This window comes from Fukomys damarensis, unplaced genomic scaffold (genome assembly GCF_012274545.1).
Source record: "Fukomys damarensis isolate Sample0158 unplaced genomic scaffold, DMR_v1.0_HiC HiC_scaffold_21, whole genome shotgun sequence".
Taxonomy (NCBI): Eukaryota; Metazoa; Chordata; class Mammalia; order Rodentia; family Bathyergidae; genus Fukomys; species Fukomys damarensis.
In genome coordinates, this window is record NW_022900933.1 from 39,743,166 (window position 1) to 39,748,228 (window position 5,063).

Genomic DNA, 5,063 nt, shown 5'->3' on the forward strand with positions numbered 1-5,063 from the left:
GACACAGGATGGCAGTGTCCCCACGGCTCCTTGCCACCTCACAGGGTGACGGCTGGGGCATGGTTTGGGCAGAGCTTGCTTGGCGGCGCCTGGCAGCACAGGGCCTGGGTCCGTCCTGAGCACCAAGGGAAGGAAAAGAAAGGTGACTCTGAAGGCAGTTTTCCCCTCATGCCTCCACCGTTCATCGTGGCAAAGTGTGAGCGGGCATGGTGACATTTGTGACTATGACCAGGCCACACAGTCCTCTGTGAGGCCCCTGTCAGTCACACCAGCTCCTCCTCAGCTGCCAGCCTGTGGCCCTTGGCTTGGTGGAGGCTGCTGGCGGCCTCCAGCCTGCTAGTGGCACTTCTGGGCTCAGTGTGAGGACTGAGCCAAGGGTGTTATCTGTTGTATGGTAACCCACTTGGAGGTCGGTAATAACCAGGGTTGGGTCACGAGCTTGCACCCCACTCCCCTCCCTGGGGTCCCCCAAGTGTGGACTGCAGGATGTACAGGTGGTTGGGCGAGCAGGCAGGAAGGGGCCTGGGCTGGGCTAGTGTCTGGGGTACTATGGGGTGCTCAGGAGTGGGACAGGGCCAGCAGCGAGGGAGGACCAGGCCTTCACTCTGAGGTCAGGTCACCCGTGTCATTGACCCCTCCCTGGTGGCCACAAGCCACCTGCGCCAAGAGATGACCTCAGGACATCACCTGCACTGCAGACTGAAGGCTGGGCACAGAGAAGGCTGTCAGCCTTTCTTCCCACTGCCTCTGTGCTGGAGTGATTTCCAGATAGACTCGGCTCGCTGAAAGGGAAAAGTCATTTTCTCCTCGGTTTGAAGTTGGTAACTGTGCCACCAGGAACCTGCATACTTCTCTTTGGCTGGTGTCACCTTCCTGGTGGCAGAGCCTACTCAGGTGGGGTCTGGTGCCTCAGGGTCACCTCCTGAGGCACTGCAAGCAAGGTGCATGGAGGCCAGGCTCTGGCGGTGCAGGGGGTGGGGGATGACACACGCCCACCTCCCTTCCCGCAGAGAAGCAGTGCCATTCTCCTCCTAGGGACAGAGTGGGCTCTTCGCCCTGTGGGACTGGAAGTGTCTGGGCCTTGTGTGGCTCAGGGGCTGCCACCTCCCAATGTGTGCACAAGGCAGAAGTGGACAGGAGCCCGCTGGGTCCAGTTTTCACCCATTCGTCCAATGTGTCCCCTGGGGGCAGGGTGTCAGAGCAGTGCTGTCCCCTTGGAGAGGTGACAGGAAAAGAGCTCCTATAGGTGCCAGGCTGCTTCTCAGCTCTCTTCCCTCAAGGCTGAGGATCCCCTGCCACCGAGTCCCTAGTGCAGGCTCAGTGGTATCAGCTTGGAGGTTGCCGTCCAGGCCGCACTGGCCAGTGTGGCAGGCAGTGGGTGGCACGGCCTGGTGAATAGTGTTGTCCTCAGAGTCCAGTGCAGCTGCACCCGCCTGAGGCCCCCACAGCCTCCCAGCGGCGCCCCAAGCCCAATCCCCTCCTGGAGCCCCTAGCGCCAGGGTTCCGTCCCTACCACAAGAAATGCTGTCTGGAAAGTGCCACTGGTCGAGGGCTGCTCTGGCTGGCCCGCAGGCTCTTCACAGCCGGTATTAGGCATGGGCAGCAGGTAGGTAGGCACTGGGTCCCCAACCGCCGGGGAGTGCCCGCTGCATGCAGCGGACCAGGGTGAGCACGGGCCCAGCGCCTGCATGTGTTGCTGGATGAATGGGAGCTGCTCTATCTGCAGGGCTTATTGTCCTCCCCAGGCCAGGCCAGGCCAGCTCTCCGGGTGGGGCTGTAGTGTAGCGATCTGTGAGTGCACGCGGGCTGCAGGAGTGACAGGGACACAGCCAGTGGAGCCAGGAGTGGTGGAGCCAGTGGCGCCAGGCCGTGCGGTACAGATGTGCGGGACTTAGAGCTCCAAGCCGCCAGCCCAGAAAGCTGTTTCTGTTTCTAACTCAGCTGCACTGAAAATCAAGAAATGGAGTTTTGTTGCATTTTACTCCTGAACTCACTGTACCGAGCTCTCATATATAATACAATGCAGTGCTTCCACGACAGGTTGTCTTCGGCTCTGAACTGATGCTGTTATGCCTTGGGTGGTCTGGAGCCACCCGGGATGCACTGGCAAAGAAAGCTGTTACTTTCTGACAAATCTGTAATTCAGGACGACACATGCTGCAGTCATAGATTTTTAAAAGTTATTCGCACTTAAAATAGTGTAATGCTGATGGAAGATTTCTTTGAATATGGGTGTTGAGGCCGCCTGAGCTGCACAGGTGGGAGCGGAGAGCCCTAGCATGTTAGAACTGATCTGAGTACAGTTCTTGCTTCTGGCGCAGTCCCCTCTGTAGTCTGTGTGAACGATGTCGTTCTGCCATTGGAGGTAGTTACTTCATTAGTAACTTTTCATCACACAATAGTGGTATTTCTAATTAATGAAAACACTGATATTAAAAGTGCCTTGGATGCACGAGTTGCTCTATCTTTTGTTAGCTCGGCTCAGTGTTGAGTGTCCCACTCACTGTACTGGTCCGTGTGGATCGTCACTGCTGCGGTCATGGCTCACGTGGGCGCTTTTGTCCTCTGGCCCCAGCCTGCCATGTGGGTACCGTGTTCAGCATGGTGCTGTCTCCTGACAAGTCACGGCCATGCTGCACTGTTTCCAAGATGAGTACGAGAGGCACTGTGCGTGACGCTGTGATTCTGGGGCAGGATCACAAGTTCAAGGCCAACCTGGGCAACTTAGGGACTTGGTGAGATGCTGTCCCAAAAAATGTTTAAAAGGGCTGGGGATGTAGCTGAGGAAGGTCCTGGGTTCAATCCTGTCCGAAAAAAAAAGGGTCACCTACATCTGGGTCCTGCGGATCCAGGCCTTGCGTGTGAGATTACACCAGTGGTGGCGAACATGCAGTGTGTGTGCTCCAGCTGCTGTTTTCCTTCAAAGCTCTGCTCACCACTGTGGGGCCCTGAGTCTCAGGGATGGCATCAAAGCGGGGCTGAAGGAAGGCCAGCCTTTTACCTGCGCCCGGGCAGGATGATGTCGCAGCAGCACAGGCCTTGGTTTGCTTCCTCTTCAGTCCCTCCTGGTTCTTAAGCTGCCCGCCCCAGGCCTGAGTTGGCCCCACTGGAAAGCTGCTCCTGCCTTCGTGGCCCCTTGGGCACTCACACGATGGCACAGAACCCTAAGATCTGCTGAGTTTTCTGGTTTTGAGACGAGGTCTGGCTGTGTTGCCCAGGTTGGTCTCAAACTCACAAGTTCAAGCGATCCTCCTGCCTCAGCTTCCTGAATAGCTGGGATTATTGGCCTGCACCACACATGGCAAAGACTACTCTGTATTTCAAACGAAACAATCAGAATGTATAAGTTGTTCACTTCCAGAATGACCTTACTGAAAAAGTGCTAGCACAGTTGATTGTGGTGTTTCTGTCTCCTTGGGCAAAACACAAGAAAACCACAAGTGAAGATGTCCGCAGGAAGTGCTCAGTGACCATCATCTCATCCCACCTCCTGTTCACAGGACCGTAAACAATCTCGTGTTAAAGCAGGGTTCCATCAGATGATCCAGTTGAGTCCACAGCTGTCACTGGCCAGCGGTGGAGCTTGGGCCTGTGTGGGGACAAGTCTCCAGGCTCTGTCCTCACGCTGGCTCCTGGCCAAATTCTGTGCCATGTAATGATCCCTGACACCCCAGCTCCTGACAGCCGCAGGCCCAGGCCGGGTGGCACCGAATGGGGAGGAGATGGGGGCCGCTGGACTTCCCTCTGCCATGGGTCCCCTCGGCTCTGCTTCTCTGCTCTCCACCACAGCTGTCTACACTGCAGGAAGTGGAGGACGTGGCTCCGCGCTGGGACCTGGGGCCAAGCACACTGGTAGATGGTGGGGAGTGCAGGCTGCGACCCCATGCATGCCTGCTGCAGGCCACGCGAGGGTTACCTGGGGGACCTGACACCTGCTCTGTCAGCTGTGGGCCTGGGGTCAGAGGGGAAGCAGCACTGGGCTGTGCCCACCATACCCTCTGGAGGGGCGGCTGGTGGGGGACTTGGCCCTGCTGGCACAGGCCAGTATGACTCTGCTCCTTCAGCTTGGAGCACGGCAGTGAGACTCCAGCCTGGCGGCTCTGCCTGCTCAGGGCCAATGAGGACTTGGCAGGCGGTAAGGGAGGCCTGGGGCTCCAGGCCCAAGCGGCTAGGTTTGTGTCCAGGAAGGGCCGGTGCCAGGCCTCATAGGTGGAGAGCAAAGGTGCCCCAGCCACAGCCCCCACTGGGGAGGGACAGCATCGGGACAAGAGGGTGGGTGGGCGGCAGGGGCGGCACCAGCACTTGTGCACCATGTGTACTTCCAGCACAGCGAGGAACTTTCCAGATCTCCCACCACCTGATGCACTCCACTGGTAACGGTTCCCAGAGCTTACATGCACACACCCAGGCTGCCCACACCCATGGCTCCGTGGCTCTGTGGCTCCGCTTCAGTCCCGGGACTCGGGATCCCCAGGTCCACCGAGGGCCGACAGGCTGTAGACGCACTGAAGGGAGGCTGTTCCAGCACTGGGCACCGCCTGTCGTGGAGCCTCGTCTCTGGCCCCGATCTGCCCAGCCCGTCCCACAGCGTGGTTCTCTATCCGAGTTGTCCTCTCCCACCTCCCACATGGCCGGTGTCCACCCTCCTACAGCCTGGGGTTGGGGGCCACTGGAGCGACATGGAAAGAAGGGGACGGAAGATGTGACACTCGCCTGGGAAATTCAGCTTGTGCTTTTTAGCACCCTAAGTTTGGGAAGATGGGATAAAAAGGAACTCGATTCTAGGTGACCGTCCAGGGCAACAAGGGGCCTCATAGAGGCTAGTGTAGCTCAGCCATGGATGAGCAAGGCCCGGGTTTGAACCCCAGCATGGCAAAAAATAAAACATAAATATTTACTTTAAAAAAATGGGTAAGAGGGGCTGGGGATTTAGCTCAGTGGTTCTGCCTCCTGCCTCGCAAATGCAAGAACCAGAGTTCGATCCCCAGGACCAAAAAAAAAAAAAAAAAGGGAAAGAGGCACCATGACTGCCTTGCCAAGGCCCTGAGCTCGATTCCCAGTAC